Below are 21,666 nucleotides of genomic sequence, written 5' to 3'. Positions count from 1 at the left end.
TTGTTGATAGTCTATTTAATTAGATGTTAAATTAGCTACATCAGCTTGCTTCTTGGGTCAATTTGTTTGGGAAAATAATCCAGCCATTTTCTCTGAGGCAATTTCTATATTTGTTGCTGAGATATGTTTCTTGTTTGCAGCACAATGATGGATCCTGTTTTTCATTTACCTGGCCATTTTCCCTTGCTGCTTTTAACATTCTTTATTTGTTCTGTAGATCCTGTGTTTTGATAATTATTTTCTGGGAGGATTTCTTTTCTAGTCCAATCTAATTGATATTCTATAAGCTGATATATCTATAGGCATCTCTTTCTTTAGTTTGGGAAAGTTTTCTTCTATAATTCTGCTGAGAATAATTTTTTGGACCTCAGAGCTGGGACTCTTCACTTCCTCTATTCCTATTATTCTTAGGTTAGATTCTCTCTTCCATCCACTGTATTCAGTTGGTGCTCACATCTGTTGTTCCTAGGTTTTCCATCTCCAGGATTTCCTCAGTTTGTGTTTTATTTATTGCTTCTATTTCCACTTTCAGGTCTTACACAATTTTATTCCCTGTATGTCTTTAAGGGATTTGTTTGTTTCCTCTTTAAAGGAAACTATCATCTTTAGAAGATTGGATTTAAGGTCATTTTCTTGTGATTCATTTGTGTTAGAATATCCAAGTGTGTTCTAGTCGGGTGGCTGTGCTTTAAAGGTGTCATATTACGCTGTTTGACTTTGTCATTTCAGGAGCCTTTAGCCATATGGATGGTTTTGTTCCCTGGATGTTCTTGTTGTAGTAGGTTTTGGGAGGGGTTTAATCTCAATGGACCTGGTGTTGCAGACCTCTGATGTGTATCCTCGGGTTTAATGGTCCAAAACTGTGGTCTATATGGTTCTGGAACTACAGGTTTGCTGGAGTTGGGTGGGGACATGGCAGGAGAATGGTGTTCTCCCTGAGATAACAGGTTGCTCTGGGCAGCTTGGTTTGGCCCTGGGGGTTCAGATAGCAATGAAGATGGGTCGGGGAAGGGAAGAATTCAGGAATTGTTCAGGAGTCTGATGAAGGTGGAGGAGAGGTGGTGAAGACTAGGAGGCTCCCTGGGATAGCAGGCTGTTCAAGGCAGCTTGGTTTGGCCCATAAGGCTCAGCAAGTAGGGAAGATGGGTGGGAAAAGGGATTCTATCCTCTATCATCAAAAAGTATGATGAAGGTAGAGGAGAGGTGGTAGTAGAATAGAGGTCCCTCAGGTATAGTGAAAGAACCTAGTGGGGAACCCCCCACATATATCCCGAGTCGGACCTCTGAAGATTATCAATAGCAGGCTGCTCCGGGCAGCTTGGATTGGCTGAGAGGGCTCCCCAATTTGACTTTTGATAAGTTCATACCCAATAACATGGCTGCTCTGGCAAGCGATCATAGCCAAAGTTCTTCTGGGTTTCTGTAATCTGGCTGGAATGTAAACATTCTGGATTACTGTATGATCTGGCTAGAATACAGACAGGCCCTTACACCTTTAATAGCAAACAATGTAGGTAAGTTTATTTTGTAGAAGGAAGCCTTTATTTTTGCAAGTGACTTCTTATTGAGAGAAGACTAACAAATCAGAGCAAGGTTTGTCAGAATGATTCAGACAGAAGATACACGCAACTCAGGAGAACAGCACAGGAATGATGTAGCTGCCAGCATCCATGGAGAAGTGGGTACCTGGAAGGAGAGCTGGGGATGGATGGGAAAGACAGAAGATAGACAAATGAGACTAAGACAAAGTTTTTGATCAAGGCCATATGTTTAATTCTTGTGTCTGAAATTAAAGGGTGAAACCCATCCCCCACTTCAACAGAATCTCCTCAGGAAAACAAGCTCAGCTGCTCAGCAGGTAGTGTTTTTTTGCAGGAAGCTGCATATGTGGCAGGACAATAGACTTCACTTAGGTTGGAAGACTCCACCCTAGGAGGGCTACTGGACTGTGACAAAACAAGGTCTGATTTAGCCTGCTCAAGGTTGCTGGAAGGGAACAGAAAGAGAGGTAACTTAAGAACATCACAGGGAGACAACAAGCTAGATCTAGGCACAGGTTGTTGTTGTTTTTGTGGTGGTGGTGGTGGTGGTTGTGGTGGAATGTGTACCTGCAAGGCAATTTTCCCAGGACACTATTACAGAGACAGTTTGCAGAAAGAACAAGCTAGACACAGAGGATGACAAGATGAGCCAGAGAATGAGAATGAGCCAGAAGATTAGAATAGACTGCCACTATTGTATGATGCCAAGCAGAGCAACATATTGAGAAGCTGAGAGAAGTTGAATGGAATCAGTCAGCTTGGAAGATTATACCGTATGGGGCCTAGAAGCTTCCAAGCTTTGGCCTAGAGATATGTATTACAGAGAAACTATCTGCCCAAACTGTGTATCTGAAGAGCTTGGAAATGGCTCTCATCACATCCCACTATCTGTAAATAAAGCAATAGTTACAGTTTGTATCATGTAAAGGCGTTGGAATAGGACCCACATTCTAACAAGTATACAAGCACCCTGGTATGAGGAAAGGTCTATCTCATTTCAACCTTTTAAAGATTTCTGTTGGCCATGTCTCCAGTTGCCCTACTTCATCTTGCCCTGCAAGCCTAGACTGTGGTGCAAAGTGCATTAGTAGGTAGCTTTATGGCTAGACCCAGGCATACCTGTCTAATTTTACATGCTCAATTCCACGGATTCTCACTCAGTTCATTTGTTTTACCTTTGTCCCATAAACACTGTGAGTGGTCTCTGCCATGCAGTGTTTTGGACACTGCAATGACCAGAGGCAGCAAATTAACAGATCTTATCCTCATGGAGTTCTCATCCTAGTGTGGGAGCTGAGCCATATCGCCAGGTAGCTATTAAGTCAGTATGAAATATTTTTATATTGTTAAGTGAAAGAGGGAGCATGACAACCTAACTTTAAAAAAATGAAATTCCAGGGTGAGCATTCTTTTCAGATCGTCAGAGTATCCAGGAAAGGTATCAAGGAACCTCTAGGTTTGGAATGAAAACATGCAGATAGAGAGTGTGGCCTCCAGCAGCATTCAAGAAGAATATGCATTCCAGATAATGTGATGACAGTTGCTGAGGCTCATTGGTCAGAGAAGATCTGGTATGCATGAGGAGAAGCAGCTGGGATGGTGGTGAAGAGTGGAAAATTACTAGCTGCCTGTGAGAACATGAACTCTTCATCCTTGGGCCTCAGTCCTCTGCTGGGTGACTGTACCCGCAACATTTTTAAGAAAAACATTTCCTGGAACAACCACAGAATGTTCCAACGCCCCAGGCATGTTGCTTAATGTAGCACATGTCCTAACTGTTGGGTAAATTTATGGTCTTGGACTTCCCCTATTTCCTCCCCAATCCTCCCCCTCTTTTGTGGTTTTTGCCTTTATAAGCCTGTAGAGAGTTTGGGTCGGGGTCGAACTCCTCTACTCCTGCGTGGTGTATGAGTCTCGACCCCAGCATGCTGGTCTGAGCTCTCATTCTGCTTTGTTTCCAATAAACTTCCTCATGTGATTACAGCAAGTTTGGTCTCAGTGCTTCACTGGGTGCGCGCTATTCCCGAGACTTGAGTGAGGGTCTCCCTTTGGGGATCTTTTATTTGGGGGCTCATCTGGGATCTGCGCGACCACCCAGGGGTCCTAGACCCACTTGGAGGTAAGGATTTGTGTCTGGTTTCAGTTCTGTGTCTGTGTTCTGTCTAGGAATCTGCTGCGATCGCAGTTTCAGTTTTGCAGACGCTTTTTTGAGGCTGTGCTCCGGGAGGGAGAGCAGAGTAGATAAGGATAGACGTGTCCAGGTGTCCACCGTCTGTTTGCCCTGGGAGATGTCCGAGGAGGATAGGGGGAGGACCAGGGATGCCTGGTGGACCCCCGTGGGGAAAGTCAGGAAGTAGTTTTACTCCTTGACGATCTGTGTCGGCGACCTAGTTCTAGGCCGACTGACTCTTTTCAGTGTCTCTGGTCGACATGGTGTAGATGCAGATTTTGGTTTCTTTTTGTTCTCGTTTTGGTGTCTGTTATTGTGGTGTGTTTTGTCGAGCTCGAAATGGGACAGAGAGTGACGACCCCATTTGACGTTGACTCTTGACCATTGGACTGAAGTAAGAACTAGGGCCCATAATCTCTCTGTCGAGGTCAAAAAGGGACCTTGGCAAACTTTTTGCTCCTCTGAGTGGCCAAACTTTGGTGTGGGATGGCCATTAGAGGGAACTTTTAACCTACCTATTATCTTCGCTGTCAAGTGAATTGTTTTTCAGGCCACAGGGGGACACCCTGATCAGGTCCCATACATTATCGTGTGGCAGGTCCTGTTCCAAAATCGACCACCCTGGTTAAGACCCTCGACATCGGGAGCTGAGGCAGCGACTGTGGCCGTGGCCTCGAAACCGAAAGCAATGTCTTCGTATCCGCTGGTGCCAACTCCATCGGCTCCCCCACGGATCTATCCTGAAATTGATGATATCTCTCTCCTTGACCCTCCTCCGCCTCCTTACCCCCAACCAGTTCCTCAAACCGTTCCTCCACAGCTGCCCGCCCCAGTGGACCCCAGGATGGCTTCTGAAACAGGGCCAGCAGCAGGGACTCAGAGCCGCAGGGGCCGCAGCCCAGAGGGATATGGATCAGGACTGGATTCTACCATTGCCCTACACTTACGGGCTTATGTGGGGGGATCTGCCCCTGTCCCAGGGGAATTGGTCCCACTGCAATATTGGTCGTTTTTGTCGGCCAATATGTACAACTGGAAGACTAATCACCCCTCTTTTTCAGAGAACCCCTCAGGCTTGATGGGACTCCTTGAGTCCCTGATTTTTTCCCATCAGCCCACTTGGGATGACTGTCAACAGCTCTTGCAGGTCCTCTTTACAACTGAAGAGAGAGAGAGAGGATCCTGCTAGAAGCCAGGAAGAATGTCCCAGGACCAGATGGGACCCCCACTAATCTCCCCAACCTTATAGATGCAGCCTTCCCCTTGGCCCGACCGGATTGGGACTTCAATACTGTGGAAGGTAGGGAGCGTCTCATGGTTTACCGCCAGACTCTAGTGGTGGGGCTCAAGGGGGCTGCACGGTAACCCATCAATTTGGCCTAGGTAAGAGAGGTTCTTCAGCATCCAGTGGAGGTGCCCTCTGTTCTCTTAGAACTACTGATGGAGGCTTACAGGAGGTATACCTCATTTGATCCCTCCTGGGAGGGACAGCAAGCGGCTGTAGCTATGGCTTTCATTGGTCAGTCCGCCTCTGATATCAAGAAAAAGTTACAGAGATTAGAGGGGCTCCAAGATTATCCTTTACAGGACTTAGTAAAAGAAGCTGAGAAAGTGTATCACAAAAGAGAGACAGAGGAAGAGCAGCAAGAAAGAGAAAAGAAAGAGGTAGAAGAGAGAGAGAATCGGCGTGATCCCTGCCAGGAGAGAAACTTGACTAAGATTTTTGGCTGCAGTAGTAGGTGAAGGAAAGTCAGAGAGAGGACAGTCAGGGTACCTGGGCAACAGGGCAAGACGACCTCCAGGAGGACAGAGACTACAACTTGAAAAAGATCAATGCGCTTACTACAAAGAAAAGGGATATTGGGCCAGAGAATGCCCCAAAAAGAGACAGAGAGGACCTAAAGTGCTGGCCCTCGAAGAAGATTAGGGAAGTCGTGGCTCGGTCCCCCTCCCCAAGCCCAGGGTGACGCTCTCTGTGGAGGGGACTCCTGTTAATTTTTTAGTGGACACGGGAGCAGAAAATTCAGTCCTGACCAAACCATTAGGACAATTAGGAAACAAAAAGACTATGGTAATGGGAGCCACTGGCAGTAAATTTTACCCCTGGACCACCAAGCGGGTTTTAGAAATTGGAAAAAGTCAAGTGACTCACTCTTTTCTTGTGATTCCTGAGTGCTCTGCTCCCCTTCTGGGGAGGGACTTGTTGACCAAACTTAAGGCTCAAGTTCAGTTCACCTCAAAGGGACCAGAAGTCACCTGGGGAGAGACCCCCTATAGCATGTTTGATTCTAAATTTAGAAGAAGAGTACCGCCTCCATGAACAAAAGTCTGGGTCTTTGCCCTCTGAGGAGTGACTGGAAGCCTTTCCAGAAGTCTGGGCAGAGCAGGCTGGGATGGGACTGGCCAGACAAGTGCCACCCATCGTAGTCGAGCTCAAAGCGGCTGCCACCCCTGTTTCAGTCCGGCAGTACCCCATGAGCCAGGAGGCTAAAAGAGGTATCTGACCACATATCCAGAGACTGCTACAACAGGGTATATTGTTCCCGTGCCAGTCTCCTTGGAATACCCCCCTCCTGCTGGTGCTTAAGCCAGGGACCAATGACTATCGGCCTGTTCAGGACTTAAGAGAAGTCAATAAGTGGGTTCAGGGCATTCATCCAACTGTACCCAACCCCTACAACTTACTGAGCTCCCTTCCACCTGAACGGACTTGGTACACCGTCCTGGACTTAAAAGATGCTTTTTTCTGTCTCATATTACACCCAAGTAGCCAACCTCTGTTTGCCTTTGAGTGGCGAGACCCAGAAGGAGGGCATACAGGTCAGCTGACCTGGACCAGGCTGCTGCAAGGATTAAAAAACTCACCTACCCTCTTTGATGAAGCCCTCCATCGGGATCTCACACCTTTTAGGGCATAGAATCCCCAAGTGTCTCTTTTGCAATATGTAGATGACTTACTGCTTGCAGCCTCAACCCAGAAATTGTGCCTCGATGGGACCAAGAAACTCCGAACTGGGTGAGTTGGGGTACCAGGTATCCGCTAAGAAGGCTCAGCTATGTCGCACCAAGGTGACCTACCTAGGTTATACCCTCCAAGAAGGAAAGCGGTGGCTCACCAAAGCTCGAAAGAAGACTGTGACGCAGATCCAGACCCCCACCAACCCACGACAAGTACGTGAGTTTCTGGGGACGGCAGGCTTTTGCAGACTCTGGATACTGGGGTTTGCAATGCTGGCAGCCCCTCTGTATCCACTCACTAAAGAAAAAGTCCCATTCTCCTGGACAGAGGAACACCAAAAAGCCTTTGACAACATAAAGGCTGCTCTGCTTGCAACCCCTGCTTTGGCCTTGCCAAATTTGACTAAGCCTTTCACCCTATGCGTTGATGAGCGGGCTGGAATAGCCCGAGGAGTCCTGACTCAGACTCTGGGGCCCTGAAAGCGGCCAGTGGCCTACCTATCAAAAAAGCTAGATCCAGTCGCCAGTGGTTGGCCCTCTTGCCTAAAAGCCATTGCTGCAGTCGCCCTACTTGTCAAAGATGCTGATAAACTAACTCTGGGTCAGCATGTGACTGTAATTGCTCCCCATGCTCTAGAAAGTATTGTGAGGAAGCCCCCTGACCATTGGATGACTAATGCCCGGATGACCCACTACTAGAGCCTGTTGTTAAATGATCGAGTTACTTTTGCCCCACCTGCCATCCTCAATCCTGCCACTCTCCTCCCCGAGACAGATGACTCCACCCCAGTGCACCAATGCGCTGACATCCTTGCTGAAGAGACCGGAACCAGAAAGGACCTGACTGATCAACCTTGGCCAGGTGTGCCTGACTGGTACACAGATGGTAGCAGCTTCGTATTAGAGGGAAAAAGAAAAGTGGGAGCAGTGGTGGTGGATGGAAAATAGGTAATTTGGCCAGCAGTCTCCCAGAAGGAACTTCTGCTCAAAAGGCTGAGCTCCTGGCGCTAACTCAAGCTCTGCGACTGGCAGAAGGTAAGGCGATCAACATTTACACTGACAGCCGTTATGCTTTCGCCACAGCCCACATTCATGGAGCCATCTATAGACAAAGGGGCCTACTTACTTCAGCAGGCAAAGAAATTAAAAATAAGGAAGAGATCCTGGCTCTCCTAGAGGCTATACATCTGCCAAAAAAGGTGGCTATAGTTCATTGTCCAGGCCACCAAAAAGGGCAAGATCCCGTAACACAAGGGAATCAGATGGCTGACCAGGCAGCAAAGCAGGCAGCCCAAGGAGAAACTATTTTGACAACCAAATCATTGTCTGAACCGCAGGCCAGTCCAAATGTCAGTTTCACCTACCCATTTAAAGATTATGACATGACTGAAGAAATGTCAGATGAAGGAAAAACCCAAATGTTTAGCCACCATGGGGTGGCTAAAACTAAAGATGGCAAGATCATCCTGTCTTCAAAAGAATGACAAGATTATGTGATGCGCCTCCACCAGCTTACTCACCTGGGAGCAAACAAACTAAAAGACCTGATTAAAAATTCTAAGTACCATGTGTTAAAGCTCAACTCAGTGGTTGAAAAAGTGATAGACTCCTGCAAAGCCTGCTCCTTTACTAATGCAGCACGGCCTTTCAAAGAACCAGGACAAAGGCTTAGGGGAGACAGGCCTGGAGCATATTGGGAAGTAGACTTTACTGAGATCAAGCCAGGAAAATATGGCAATAAATATCTATTAGTCTTCATAGACACCTTCTCAGGATGGGTAGAGGTTTTCCCTACCAAGTCTGAGACTCCTCAAGTGGTAACCAAGAAGATTCTTGAAGAAATCCTGCCTCTGTTCAGGATCCCTAAGGTAATCGGCTCAGACAACGGGCCGGCATTCGTTGCCCAGGTAAGTCAGGAATTGACCACACAATTGGGGACTAATTGGAAGTTACATTGTGCTTATAGACCCCAGAGCTCAGGACAGGTAGAAAGAATGAATAGGACTCTAAAAGAGACCCTTACTAAATTAGTCATGGAGACCAGAGGAAAGGACTGGGTGACTCTCCTTCCCTTTGCGTGCTCCTCAGGGTCTGAAACATTCCTGGACATTTCAGTCTTACCCGTTATGAGATTCTTTTGGGGGGACCGCCCCCCTTAACTGAGTCAGGTGGGATATTGGATCTTGGCACTGACTCATCCTCACCCTCTGCTCTTTTTGCTGACCTAAAGGTACTAGAGGTTGTTAAAACACAGATCTGGAACCAGATCAGAGAAGCCTACATGCCGGGAACCTCACGGGTTCCAGGTTGGAGACTCTGTCTTGGTCACGACATCGTGCTGGCACACCTGAGACCCGGTGGAAAGGACCGTATCTGGTGTTGTTGACCACCCCCAAGGCAGTAAAAGTAGACGGGATTGCTGCTTGGATCCACGCCTCCCATGTCAAGAAGGCACCCAGCCAAGACGAAGACAACTATAAAAACAACTGGATGATGGCAGCCACTGACAATCCTCTTAAGTTTCGCTTGCGTCGCAAGAGTCACCCTGGGCATAAAGAACCACAACCCACACCAGCCTCTGACTCTAACTTGGCAGGTTCTCAGTCCTGATTTGGACCAGGTATTGTTTACCACCTCTAGAACAGCGCCGCCAGGGACATGGTGGCCAGACCTAGTTTTCTGCCTCAAACAGATTATTCCAGCTGCTAGAAGCACTCCCCCTAATCAAGTAAGGAGCTATGGATTCTACTGCTGCCCAGAACACAGCAAGTGATCCTTGTGCAGAGGGTCAGCTTCCCATTATTGTGGCCAATGGAATTGTGTTACTTCCAATGATGGTGACTGGAAATGGGCTAGTGGTCATGTTCCTGACAGGGCTGAGTTTTCTTTTCAGAAACCAGGGCCTGGACTGCATGCCATAATGGAACTATATAAAAGGGCCGACTGTCGTTCTGGTGATTTAGACAGAGTACTGATCAAATTTACAGGAAAAAATTATGACACCAAGGCGTGGATAAAGGGCATGCAGTGGGGATTGGTTTTTTATGACTAGCGTGGAAATCCAGGGTCATCAGTCATGGTTCGTTTGAGCCTCAGTAGTCCCCCAACCCAACCAGTAGGACCTAACTCTGTTCTAGTTGAAAAGCCTCCATCACTGCTTCCCAAACCTACCATCCCTGTGTCTCCATCAGACTATCTGACCAAGGCTCACACTCCTTCCTTGGATCTGGTTCCAACCACCCTCATGCCCCCAGATACCAAAAATCGCCTGTTTAGCCTAATACAAGGGGCATTCTTGGTCCTCAACCGTACCAATCCCAACATTACTTAGTCTTGCTGGCTGTGCTATGCCTCTAGCCCCCCCCTATTATGAGGGGATTGCTCAAATCAGAATTTATAATAAAACTGCAGACCATTCTCAATGCCTCTGGGGGAAAAACAGAAAGTTGACTTTGGCAGCAGTCTCAGGAAGTGGACTTTGTTTAGGCCAGTACCTCATGGCAGACGGCACCTCTGTAATCAGACCCAGCACGTTCAGTCTAGCAAAGGTGACAGTATCTAGTGCCCCCCAGAGACAAAGTATGGGCTTGCAACACAGATCTCACTCCTTGTGTGTCTACTTCTGTTTTTAATGATTCCAAAGAGTTCTGCATTCTGGTTCAACTTGTTCCCAGTCTCCTATTCCATGATGATAGCTCCTTTGTAGATGAATTTGATCACCGGGTCTGCTGGAAGAGAGAACCCATCACCTTAACTTTAGCAGTGCTTTTAGGACTAGGAATAGCGGCCAGGGTAGGCACAGGTATCACTGCCTTGATTCAGACCCCCCAATATTATGAAGAACTACGTACCGCTATGGATACTGATCTAGGAGCTATAGAACAGTCCATAACCAAATTAGAAGAGTCTTTAACTTCCCTGTCAGAAGTAGTGCTGCAGAATAGGAGGGCACTAGACTTATTATTCCTCAAAGAAAGAGGACTCTGTGCAGCCCTAAAAGAAGAATGTTGTTTTTATGTTGATCATTCAGGGGTGATCAGGGACTCTATGGCCACACTCAGGGAATGCTTAGATATATGTAAAAAGGAGAGAGAAGACAGGCAGGGATGGTTTGAAAGTTGGTTTAATAAGTCTCCATGGTTTACCACCCTTCTATCCACCCTAGCTGAGCCTTTAATAATTCTTGTGCTCTTACTTACCTTCGGGTCATGTATTCTCAATAGGCTGATGGCTTTTATAAAAGAAAGGGTGAGTGCTGTTCAGGTAATGGTCCTACGGCAGCAGTATCAGGTTCTACAAGAAGCTGAAGAATCGCTCTAAGATTAGAGCTACTAAAAAGAAGTGGGGAATGAAGAGTGGAACATTACTAGCTGCCTGTGAGAACATGAACTCTTCACCCTCGGGACCCAGTCCCCTACTGGGTGACTGTACCCAGAACATTTTTAAGAAAAACATTTCCTGGAACAACCACAGAATGTTCCAACGCCCCAGGTGTGTTGCTTAATGTAGCACATGTCCTAACTGTTAGGAAATTTATGGTCTTGGACTTCCCCTATTCCCTCCGCAATCCTCCCCCTCTTTTGTGGTTTTTGCCTTTATTTATAAGCCTGTAGAGAGTTTGGGTCGGGTTCGAACTCCTCTACTCCTGCGTGGTGTATGAGTCTAGACTCCAGCATGCTAGTCTGAGGTCTCTTTCCACTTCTTTTCCAATAAACTGCCTCGTGTGATTACAGCAAGTTCAGTATTAGTGCCTCACTGGGTGAGCGCTATTCCCAAGACTTGAGTGAGGGTCTCCCTCCGGGGGTCTTTCTCCACCATGGATGGAGCTTATGGAAGAAGGTAGAGAACTGTCTGAGGTGATTTCCCAGAAGTCACTGGGTAGTTGGAAAGCTCAAAACCCTGTATGTTACAACTTCTACAGAGTAATTTTTCCTTTACCTTGTGTGAGTGCGGGACAAGTTGGTTCATTTTAAGCTGAAATATAGCCCAATTTGTGTTGTATTTTAAGATGCACATTCTAGTAACTCCTGAAAATCATCTCAAAATCTTGGAAGTTGGAGCACAAAAATAAAATATATCAATTCCACATTGGAAGTAGGTGAGAATACATTTATTCATAAGAACCTTGTGCCCTGCTAGACCTGAGATTTTCTTGAAAATAACAATTACTCAAAGGATTTTCCTTTTTCCATGCTTTTCGGTATCTTGCCCCACTCAGTGTGGTCTGACTGTGTATGTCAAACATATGTCTTTATGCACTTGTTTTAATCAGGGTTTTACTGCTATGAATAGACACTGTGACAAAGGAAACTCTTATAAGGACAACACTCACTTGGGTTTGGCTTACAGGTTCAGAGGTTTAGTCCATTATCATTAAGGTGGAAACACGGTAGCATCTAGGCAGGCATGGTGCAAAAGGACCTGAGAGATCTATATCTTCATCTAAAGGCTACTAGGAGAATACTGGCTTTTATGCAGCTAGAAGTAGGATATTAAAACCCACTTCCAGAGTGACAAACCTACTTCAACAAGGTCATACCTACTCCAACAGGGCAATTTCTCCTAATAGTGCTACTCCCTGGCCTGAGCATATTCAAACCATCACATTCCACTCCCAGGCCCCAGTAGGCTTGTTTGAACATATGAATCTATGGGGCCATACAGAATCATAGCATAATGCAAAATACATGTAGTCTAACTTCAAAAGTCCCCAATTGTCTATAGCAGTCTCAACAATTTTAAAACTCCAAAGTACAAAGTCTCTTCTGATATTCATCCAATCCTATAACTAATCCCCAAAGTAAGAAATGAATATACCTAGGCAAACTCCAAACTCTGCATCTCTATGTCTGATATCAAAGTGGTCTTCAGATCTCCAAACCTGTGATGGTTTGTGTATGCTCAGACCAGGGAGTAGCATGATTAGAAGATGTGGTCCTGTTGGAGTAGGTATGTCACTGTGGGTGTGGGCTTTGATACCCTCATCCTAGCTGCCCAGAAGCCAGTACACTGCTAGCTGCCTTCAGATGAATATGCAGAGTTCCTCCTGCACCAAGCCTGCCTGAATGCCTCTATGTTCCTGCCTTGATGATAATAGACTGAACCTCTAAACCTTTAAGCCAGTCACAATTGAATGTTGTCCTTATAAGAGTTGCCTTGGTCATGGTGTCTGTTCACAGCAGTAAAATTCTAACTAAGACAGAAATTAGTAGTAGAAGTGGGGTATTGCTATGATAGGCCTGACCATGTACTTTTTGGGAAAATGTGGATTTAGTGTGTTTGGATTTGAAAGGAGTGGGATGCTTTAAATGGGGCTTAATGGGCCATCCTAATAGGAATATGGAAGATTTTGTTGTTGAGAGTGATTTGTACTAGGCTGACCTTGCCCAAGAGGTTTTAAAAAAGAAGAATTTCAGTATGTGGAATAAAGAATGTTTTGTGGTGTTTTGGTGGTGAATGCTGCTACTTCTTGCTCTAGTCGGAGTATCTGCCTGAGGCTAAGGTAAAGATACCCAGATTAATTACATTGACAAAGGAAGTCTCAGAAGTGCCCAGAATAGACTTTGTTCTCTTTTTACATCTCATTGTACTGGCTGGTTTTGTGCATCAACTTGACACAAGCTGGAGTTATCACTGAGAAAAGAGCCTCCCTTAAGGAAATCTCTCCATGAGATCCACCTGCAAGGCATTTTCTCAATTAGTGATCAAGGAACAGGGCCCGTTGTGGGTGGTGCCATCACTGGACGGGTAGTCTTGGGTTCCACATAAAAGAAAGCTGGCCAGGTGTGGTGGAGCACGCCTTTAATCCCAGCACTTGGGAGGCAGAGGCAGGTGGATATCTGAGTTCAAGGCCACACTGGTCTACAAAGTGAGTTCAAGTACAGACAGAGATATACAGAGAAAGGCTGTCTCGAAAAACCAAAAAAAAAAAAAAAATAAATAAATAAATAAATAAAAAGCAAGCTGATCAAGCCAGGGAAAGCAAACCAGTAAGTAACATCCCTCTATGGCCTCTGCATCAGCTCCTGCTTCCTGACCTGCTTGAGTTCCAGTCCTGATTTTTTTGGTGACGAACAGCAATGTGGAAGTGTAAGCTGAATAAACCCTTTCTACCCCAACTTGCTTCTTGGTCATGATGTTTTGTGCAGAAATTGAAACCATGACTAAGACACTCATGAAGAACATTTTAAACAAGTGTAGCAAGCCGAGAAAGGAAAATTACAAAGTAAATGGTTCAAGAGTTCAATTAAAGGGCCATCAGGAAGTAGAATAGAGCTAAATTCTAAGTTCTAGAAAATACTAGATTAAGGGAGTAGGACCTTGGGGAAAGATCTCTCCCAGGTAAGTTTAGGTCCACCATGTTGGTATACACCTTTAATGCCAGGTGACAAAGCCAAGGAGATGTCTGAGTTCATTGATAGAGTGGGACAGAATAAATTGTAGTACACAGGGGTAGTAGCACAAACTTTTAATTCCAGGAGGTAAGGATGCAAATCTCTGAGTTCTAGGTCAATCTACAGATCAAGATCCAAGACAGCCAAAGTTAGTTAGTGAAGCAGGTGGAAAAGAGAAAGCTAGTGATAATGTAATAGATAAAAAGGGGGGGGCATGTTCCAGCTCCTGCAAGGAGCAGAACTCGGCAGCTACTTGCAGGAGCTGACTTTAGAGTGGGTCTGACTTTAGAGTGAAAAATAAAAGGGACTACTGTGACAATTGATGCTGGTTAGCTGGAGCTAAGAAATTAGTGGTTATCCCGACCCACAGGACCTAGTTATACATGGGATCGAGGTGGACCAACCCTGAAAAAGAAACGGGCGAGAAAACGGAGCAAGACCATGCAAAGAGTTGTCAAGGCCTGTTTAATGGAGGCTAGGAGCCTGATTATAAGCACACAATGGGATAAAATAGGGAGGGGCCAAGGGGGAAAAATAAAAGTACAGAGAAAGGGATGGACATCTGGGGCGGATGCTGATTGCAGGCTTCAAACATCTTGCAATTTATCTTGGAATGCAGGCTTTATCAAAACAATCCCAGGTGCCAAGTGGAGACAAGAAGGAGGGCGTGATACCGCTCCCATCAAAGGGTCAGCTGGATCTTCAGGGTGAGAGTTGTTGAAGGTCTGGTTTCCCACAGTTTGGTCTCTCACTAGTGGTAATTAAGAAGAGACCAGCATCACTGAGGTGAAGTCTTCTGGGAAGTATTTTCTGAGAGCAGAAAGAAGCTATGCTCCAGAGATAGCTCTGGTTGTATCTTCTGCTGCATGTGGAGTTGGTAATGTGTAAGAGTCACCCAGGTGGTACTGGTTTTGAAGGCATAAAGGCATCTTGGATAACAGCTGAAGCTTGGCTTTGTGAATGGCCGTGGAAGGCCATTGAGGAAGGTCCAGCCTCAGTTGAAATTAATGGCCCAGGAGTAAAGGGGTTATGGAAAGAAGTTGAGACTTGTAACCATGAAGAGAGCCTATGAGAGGCTATTGGTAAAGCCTAGTTGTAGCAGAAGACCCAAGGGTATTGGAGATGCCACTATCATGGGATGATCACCAAAAACACCAGCAGCAAACCCACCCCCACAGTGACACACCTACTCCAATCAGGCCACACCACCACTCCCTGGGACAAGCATATACAAACCATCACAGCACTATAGATGAGTTATTTATTAGTATTTATGTGGATCCTTACCCAGATGAGCAATCCATCTGGCAGTATCCCCATGTAGAAATAAAATGCTGAGGCGAAGAATATTGATTTTCTGGGCAATATGGCCTTTGTGAATTCATTGCTAACCCTAGTGTCCAAAGCACATGACAACAGTAAAGATCCTATCTTGCCCCTCCCACCGTATGATTAATGTCATTAATAAATTTTCTGCTGTCTCAAGCAAATTCATTGGAGGGTAAATACCTTAACATTCAGCTGAATGGTGGTGGCTTATGCCTTTAATCCCAGAAATCAGGAGGCAGATCCAGGCATATCTCTGAGTTTGAAGTCAGTCTGGTCTACATAGTACGTTTCAGGATAGCCAGGGCTACAGGGAGAGATCCTGTCTTGGAAAACAAATAAAATAATACAAATATAAATATAAACAAAAAATGCAACATTCTTAACTGGAAAGTATTTGACTATAGCTATTGAATGAAAGCCTTTTTAAGGCTAAACTATATGCTGCCAGCAATTGGTAATTTACCTCCACAATAAAATAATAAGAAATACTGAAAACAGGCTGAGAAAGAAATTAGGGAAACAACACCCTTCTCAATAGTCACAAATAATATAAAATATCTTGGCATGACTCTAAATAAGGAAGTGAAAGATCTGTATGATAAAAACTTCAAGTCTCTGAAGAAAGAAATTAAAGAAGATCTCAGAAGATGGAAAGATCTCCCATGCTCATGGATTGGTAGGATCAACATTGTAAAGATGGCTATCTTGCCAAAAGCAATCTACAGATTCAATGCAATCCCCATCAAAATTCCAACTCAATTCTTCAACGAATTAGAAAGAGAAATCTGCAAATTCATCTGGAATAACAAAAAACCTAGCATAGCAAAAACTCATCTCAAGGATAAAAGAACCTCTGGTGGAATCACCATGCCTGACCTAAAGCTTTACTACAGAGCAATTGTGATAAAAACTGCATGGTACTGGTATAGTGACAGACAAGTAGACCAATGGAATAGAATTGAAGACACAGAAATGAACCCAAAAACCTATGGTCACTTGATCTTCGACAAGGGAGCTAAAACCATCCAGTGGAAGAAAGACAGCATTTTCAACAAATGGTGCTGGCACAACTGGTTTTTATCATGTAGAAGAATGCGAATCAATCCATTCCTATCTCCTTGTACTAAGGTCAAATTTAAGTGGATCAAGGAACTTCACATAAAACCAGAGATACGGAAACTTATAGAGGAGAAAGTGGGGAAAAGCCTTGAAGATATGGGCACAGGGGAAAAAATTCCTGAACAGAACAGCAAAGGCTTGCACGGCAAGAACAAGAATTGGCAAATGGGACCTCATGACACTGCAAAGCTTCTGCAAGGCAAAAGAGACTCTCAATAAGACAAAAAGACCACCAAGGGATTGGGAAAGGATCTTTACCTATCCTAAATCAGATAGGGGACTAATATCCAATATATATAAAGAACTCAAGAAGGTGGACTCCAGAAAATCAAATAACCCCATAAAAAATGGGCCTCAGAACTGAACAAAGAATTCTCACCTGAGGAATACCGAATGGCTGAGAAGCACCTGAAAAAATGATCAACATCCTTAATCATCAGGGAAATGCAAATCAAAACAACCCTGAGATTCTACCTCACACTAGTCAGAATTCCTAAGATCAAAAATTCAGGTGACAGCAGATGCTGGTGAGGATGTGGAGAAAGAGGAACATTCCTCCATTGTTGGTGGGATTGCAAGCTTGTACAACCACTCTGGAAATCAGTCTGGCAGCTCCATAGAAAATTGGACAGAACTACCGGAGGATCCAGCAATACCTCTCCTGGGCATATATCCAGAAGATATTCCAACCGGTAAGAAGGACACATGCTCCACTATGTTCATAGCAGCCTTATTTATAATAGCCAGAAGCTGGAAAGAACCCCGATGCCCCTCAACAGAGAAATGGATACAGAAAATGTGGTACATTTACACAATGGAGTACTACTCAGCTATTAAAAAGAATGAATTTATGAAATTCCTAGGCAAATGGATGGACCTGGAAGGCATCATCCTGAGTGAGGTAACACAATCACAAAGGAACTCACACAATATGTACTCACTGATAAGTGGATATTAGCCCAAAACTTAGGATACCCAAGATATATAATACAATCTGCTAAGCACATGAAACTCAAGAAGAATGAAGACCAAAGTGGGGTCACTGTACCCCTTCTTTTAATTGGGAACAAAACATCCATGGAAGGAGTTACAGAGACAAAGATTGGAGCTGTGATGAAAGGATGGACCATCTAGAGACTGCCATACCCAGGGATCCGTCCCATAATCAGCTTCCAAACGCTGACACCATTGCATACACTAGCAAGATTTTGCTGAAAGGACCCTGATATAGCTGTCTCTTGTGAGACTATGCCGGGGCCTAGCAAACACAGAAGTGGATGCTCACAGTCAGCTAGTGGATGGATCACAGAGCTCCCAATGGAGGAGCTGGAGAAAGTACCTAAGGAGCTAAAGGGACCTGCAACCCTATAGGTGGTACAACATTATGAACTAACCAGTACCCCAGAGTTCTTGACTCTAGCTGCATATGTATCAAAAGGTGGCCCAGTCGGCCATCACTGGAAAGAGAGGCCCATTGGACACACAAAGTTTATATGCCCCAATACAAGGGAACGTTAGGGCCAAAAAAAAAAAAAAAAAAAAAAGGGAATGGGTGGGTAGGGAAATGGGGGAGAGGGGGGAGGGTATGGGGGACTTTTGGGATAGCATTGGACATGTAATTGAGGAAAATACGTAATAAAATATATTAAAAAAAGAAATACTAAAACTGTATATTTCCATCTGATAAGGCATAAATCATTACTATATCATACAGAATGAAAAATAATTGTCAGGTTGTTCCTTCTAAATAAAATAATAATAATAAAAATAATTCCTTCTAAAGGCTCAGAATAATTTGTCCTGTGTGTCCTTTGATTCCACTTTTTTTCTACAACACAACCAGAGTACTTTTCAGGAAGAAAATAGTTATAAACTGGAGCCATGGACCCTGTGTTTAATGCCATAAATACCCCTTGAGTAGAATGGGCTGTTTTGTGAAATACTTGTGATCACTCTATTAAGCATAGATGCCTAATATCTCTACCTACCAAGCTCAATGCAGGCAAAGGCTACTGGAGACATGTGGGTGTTGTGTCTCATTTGGAGTGAGGATCAATATGATGTTAGACAGTTATACATACATTAAATTATATTTCCACATCAGAGTGCATCCTACATGTACTAAGAATTGTTTGCCTGCATTTCTTGGCCCATGTGGAAAATGTTTGTAGAACATCAATTCTTTGATTTCTTCCCCTTCCCATCCTTTTTTGGTTGGTTCAACAAAGAGAAAACAGAATCTCAGGAAAAGGAAGGAAAAATCAAATCCTTTCTCTAATGCTTAATGGAGGTACTGGTAGGAAGAATAAAGGTTTTTATTTTCCTAAGTGCTATAAAATCTATAACAGAAGCTGAAACCTTGTAGGAGATCATCAAATTCATTTCTGCTATGGCCTGAGCTGTTGCAGATATCATGCCTGTAAGTCCATTTTAGAAATTGATGACACATGAAACACAATTTTGAGCATTTATTACTCCTTCTTTTTCATACTATTGCCTTCTGTGGATCATGATATTTTCATTCACACGAAAATACCTATAACATGACTCAACAGGCCTTGTTTATGAATAACATTGTTTCTAACAATTGCCGTAATGGAAATATGCTTTAAATGAAAAGGTGGTTGTTGCCACTTTCAGAAATATCCAAACCCAGACTCTTGCATCTACAAAAGTACTGGCTAGATGAAAAGACCTTGATTCACAAAATTGGGGCTAAATACTTGACCATTTTCACAGGTCTGGTTCATATTTCTCTAGATCAATGGTTCTCAACTTGTGGGTTGTGAGCCCCTTGAAGGGGCAAACCACCTTTTCACAGAGGTACATATCAGATATCTGACATATTAGATATTTACATCACAATAACATAACAGTAGCAAAGTTACAGTTATGAAGTAGTAACAGTAATAATTTTATACTTGGGGTCTCCACAACATGAAGAAGTATATTAAAAGGTCTCAGCATTAAGAAGGTTGAGAACCATTGCTCTAGCTGAAGTCTGGTATACTTTGTCTGACTAGAAGAATATAAGAAATGGATTTGTTACTGGGTTTGACACTTGGGGCTGAAAAAACTAGAAAAAAAGTCTGTTGCTACTGTCAAAATGGAGTTATTAATGCATGTGATCACCGCAGTAATAAAACAGTTTCTGATGAGACTGAAATAAAGCCCCAAAATTAGTATGCACTATCTAAATTGTTAGAATTTGTGACAAGGCCACAGAAGTCACTTTGGTGAAAGTGGGGGTAGGGGGGAGAGAAAGAGAGAGGGTGTACACAGAGAGAAGGGACAAAAAGTTCCCCTAGGCTGGAAAGTTCAGGGTTGGGGGCAGAGTATGCCAGGAAGGAGTTTAAGGATGATGAGAGAATCTGGAGGCCAGGTAGGGTTTGATATTTAAAATATGCACCTCAGTCCTTTGTACTGGGTCTGAAACCAGTGAATAATGGATGGTGTTAACATTCTGTCTACACTCCACCCCAGAGTTACTTGGCAACATCCAGGTAGGCCTGACCTACTATAAACAGGGCTGCTTGCCCCCTCCTCCCTTTCTGGATCTCTTGCTCTCTTATTCCCAGTTGCTACTTTTTGCCCTCTTGGCTCTTCATTTCTCCCTTCCTTTCCTCATTCCCTTCCCCCTCTCTCCACATGGTCGTGGCTGGCCTCTACTTCTCTACTCTCTCCCCCTCTCTTCTTTCTCTGCCCCTATTACCCTCTTAACTCCCCTCCCCATGCCCTGAATAAACTCGTGTGGCTGGTCACTCAGGAAGGGGAGGGGGAAAGGGATGCCTTGGCATGGGCCCGTTGAGACATCCCTTTCCTGACTACACATCCATAGAACATATTCTATTTCTTTTTATCGTTTTATAAACGCATCATGTGGTGTAATCATCTATGACTATTCCCTGCTTACACTGGGACACAATTCTGGAATTTGGACTAAAAGAGCTGGAATGTTGGTCATGTCATGGAAGAACTGGTTGTTTCCCTGCTGTCCAGGTTGTGGGATCATCTCTGAGTAGGAATGTGTAGGTCCAATTAAAGCAGTCTGTGAGGCTGTGAGTAACTGTTTGGGAGCTTTCCTGTATGCAGGTTTTGAGAAAACACCTGGATATTAGGGGACAGAAGATAAAGTTAAGGAGTTTAGGGAGTAAACCTTTTTCTTGAAACTCTTTTTTTTTTTTTTTTTTTTTTTTTTTTTGGTTTTTCGAGACAGGGTTTTTTCTGTGTAGCCCTGGCTGTCCTGGAACTCGCTCTGTAGACCAGGCTGGCCTCGAACTCAGAAATCTGCCTGCCTCTACCTCCCAAGTGCTGGGATTAAAGGCATGCACCACCACGCCAGCCTTTCTTGAAACTCTTAGGCCCACGGTCTTGGTAGTTGGTGGAGTTGGGGGTCCCAGGATCAGGACCAGAGAAAAGGGAACAAATCCCACTCTCAGGATTAGGCAAGTGGAGAGGGGGATAGTTCCCACAGATCGGTTTTGATATGCACCTCAGTCCCTTGTTCTGGGGTCTGAAACCAAACACTAACTGTCAAAATTGAAGTGTACAGTTCTACTCTTGATGAAGCTTACTATCCAATGCCAGATTTATGAAACTTTCCAAACTATCTACAAGTGAAATTGCCACATTGCATAAGCAATTTTGTCTCTAACACCAATTTACTGACACATTGACTATAAAAGATTTGATTTTAACTCCCATAGTGCTTACTGGTTTTGCTTTACCACTTCTAATTTTTTTTTTGTATTAACATTATTGATCCAATCTATTGAACTAACTCTGGATATGTTACTTTAATAAAACTTCATGATCAAAATAACTTATGGAAAAATAATTTATTTTAAGGTTATGGTTCCAGATGCTTAGTAGTCCATGACGCTGAAGTGGAGGGAGCAGGTAGCAGACAACTGAAACAGCAGTTGAGAGCTAATGTCAATGAAGGAGGAAAATTACTGGCCACCTGAACTCTTCACCCCAGAGTCCAACCCCTCCCAACTGAAGACCTGAACTCTTCGCCCCAGAGTCCTACCCCTCCTAACTGAGGACTGTTCCAAGAACATTTTTGAGATAAGGGCCTCCTGGAACAACCCCAGAATGTTCCAATAGATCGGGTACATTGCCAAAATATAGGACACGACCCCTTGGTTACGTA

General features: G+C 44.3%; 2 pseudogenes; both read left to right on the top strand.

The window, feature by feature from the left end:
* Positions 1–1,603: 1,603 nt before the first annotated feature.
* On the top strand, positions 1,604–9,279 carry LOC110289098 (uncharacterized; annotated as a pseudogene).
* Positions 9,280–9,745: 466 nt separating this feature from the next.
* Positions 9,746–21,666, top strand: part of LOC110288980 (formylglycine-generating enzyme pseudogene) — a 39,312-nt pseudogene continuing 27,391 nt past the window's right edge.

This window comes from Mus caroli, unplaced genomic scaffold (genome assembly GCF_978045245.1).
Source record: "Mus caroli unplaced genomic scaffold, Mus_caroli_1 scaffold_5, whole genome shotgun sequence".
In the NCBI taxonomy this organism is placed as follows: Eukaryota; Metazoa; Chordata; class Mammalia; order Rodentia; family Muridae; genus Mus; species Mus caroli.
Note: the sequence above shows the minus strand (reverse complement) of the source record. Positions and strands in the feature narration are given on the sequence as shown.